The sequence below is a fragment of the Nicotiana sylvestris genome, chromosome 8 (assembly GCF_000393655.2).
Source record: "Nicotiana sylvestris chromosome 8, ASM39365v2, whole genome shotgun sequence".
Classification (NCBI taxonomy): Eukaryota; Viridiplantae; Streptophyta; class Magnoliopsida; order Solanales; family Solanaceae; genus Nicotiana; species Nicotiana sylvestris.
Genome location: NC_091064.1, coordinates 215,246,218 through 215,248,826, shown reverse-complemented (window position 1 = coordinate 215,248,826; position 2,609 = coordinate 215,246,218).

Below are 2,609 nucleotides of genomic sequence, written 5' to 3'. Positions count from 1 at the left end.
CCCTATCCAGCAAAAACAGAGGAAGTTCAAAGTTGATATCAGTGATAAGATTAAAGAAGAGGTCACAAAACAATTAAAGGCGGGGGTGATTCGAGTGGTCCAATATACTACATGGCTGGCTAATATAGTTCCTGTGCCAAAGAAAGATGGGAAAATCCGAGTGTGCATTAACTACCGAGATCTTAACAAAGCAAGCCCCAAGGACAATTTCCCTTTGCCAAACATCCACATCCTTGTTGATAACTGCGCCAAACATGAAATACAGTCTTTTGTGGATTGTTACGCAGGATACCACCAGGTGTTGATGGATGAAGAAGATGTAGAAAAGACAGCTTTTACCACACCTTGGGGCACTTACTGTTATAGAGTCATGCCATTTGGTTTGAAAAATGCTGGGGCAACCTACATGAGGGCCATGACTGCCATTTTTCATGATATGATGCACCAAGAGATAGAGGTGTATGTGGACGATGTAATCATCAAATCCAAAACCCAGGACGACCACGTTCGGGACTTGAGAAAATTCTTTGGGCGGCTGCGCAAATATGATTTGAAGCTGAACCCAGCCAAATGTGCATTTGGAGTACCATCCGGCAAACTTTTGGGATTCATAGTCAGTCGGAGGGGCATCGAGTTAGATCCAACAAAGATAAAGTCTATTCGGGATTTGCCTCCTCCAAGAACCAAGAAAGATGTTATGAGTTTTTTGGGAAGATTGAATTACATCTGTCGTTTCATTGCTCAGTTGACCTCCACGTGTGAACCCATATTTAAGTTGTTAAAGAAAGATGCGGCAATCAAATGGACAGTTGAATGTCAAGAAGCTTTTGATAAAATCAAGGAATATCTGTCAAATCTGCCAGTCTTGGTCCCACCTGAGCTAGGGAGGCCTTTGTTTTTGTACCTGACCGTCTTGGAAAATTCTTTTGGTTGTGTCCTTGGGCAACATGACATGAGCGGAAAGAAGGAGCAGGCCATTTACTATCTGAGCAAGAAGTTTACTAGTTATGAAGCCAAGTACACTTTATTGGAAAGAACTTGCTGCGCTTTGACATGGGTCGCTCAAAAGCTGAGGCATTTTTTGCAAGCTTACACCACCTACCTCATAACCAGGTTGGATCCTTTAAAGTACATATTTCAGGAACCAATTCCCACTAGGAGATTAGCGAAGTGGCAGATCTTGCTCACAAAGTTTGACATAATCTATGTCACTTGCACGGCAATGAAAGCCTAGGTGTTAGCAGATCATTTGGCTGAGAACCCGATTGATGATGAGTACCAACCTTTGAGAACTTACTTCCCAGATGAAGAAGTAAATTCAGTTGAGGCAATATCTGAAGACACTTATGCTTGGAAAATGTTCTTTGATGGGGCGGTAAACGCAAAAGGTGTTGGAATTGGGGCAATTTTGATCTCACCCACTAGTCAACACTATCCAGCCACAGCTCGGCTTCGGTTCTTCTGTACAAACAACACCGCCGAGTATGAAGCTTGCATTATGGGTATAAACATGGCAATCGACCAAAATGTTGAAGAGTTGTTGATCATGGGAGACTCAGATCTGATTATCCGGCAAGCCCAAGGAGAATAGGAAACCCGAGATTTTAAGCTTATCCCTTACAAGAAGCATGTGGAAGGCCTCAGCAAGCGATTCAAGTCAATAGAGTTCAGGTACATTCCTCGTTGTCACAACGAATTAGCTGACGCACTTGCTACTTTGGCCTCAATGCTGCCGTATCCAGGCAATGCTCACATAGATCCCTTGGAAATTCAAATTCGGGAAAGACACGGTTATTGTAATACAATTGAAGCAGCACCAAGTACCCAACCATGGTACCATGACATCAAAAAGTTTTCGAAAACTCAAGAATACCCCGAGCAAGCCAATGGAGACAAAAAAAGAACCATTAGGCGGCACACGAGTGGTTTCTTTTTGAGTGGAGATGTCTTGTACAAGAGAACTCCGGACCTCAATTTGTTAAGATGTGTTGACGCAGAAGAGGCTGGAAGAATCATGCATGAGGTACACGCGGGAGTATGCGGGCCCCACATGAACGGGTATGTTTTAGCAAAGAAAATCCTTCGAGCGGGTTATTACTGGATGACCATGGAAAAGGACTGTTTTAGTTTCGTTCGAAAATGTCATCAGTGTCAGGTGCACGGTGATTTGATTCATGCACCTCCCATAGAACTGCATCCCATGTCTGCACCTTGGCCATTTGTTGCTTGGGGCATGGGCGTCATTGGGCCAATCGAGCCAAAAGCCTCAAATGACACAGATTCATACTAGTTGCCATTGACTACTTTACAAAATGGGTTGAAGCAATCACTCTCAAGTCTGTCACTAAGAAAGCTGTGGTAGATTTCGTGCACTCCAATCTTATCTGTCGTTTTGGCATTCCTGCAACTATTATCACAGACAATGCTGCAAACTTGAATAATCATTTGATGGGGGAGATATGTGAGCAATTCAAGATAATGCACCGGAACTCTACTCCTTATCGGCCTAAAGGCAATGGTGCCGTTGAAGCAGCAAACAAAAACATCAAAAAGATTTTGAGAAAGATGATTCAAAGTTCCAGGCAGTGGCATGAAAAGTTGTCGTTTGC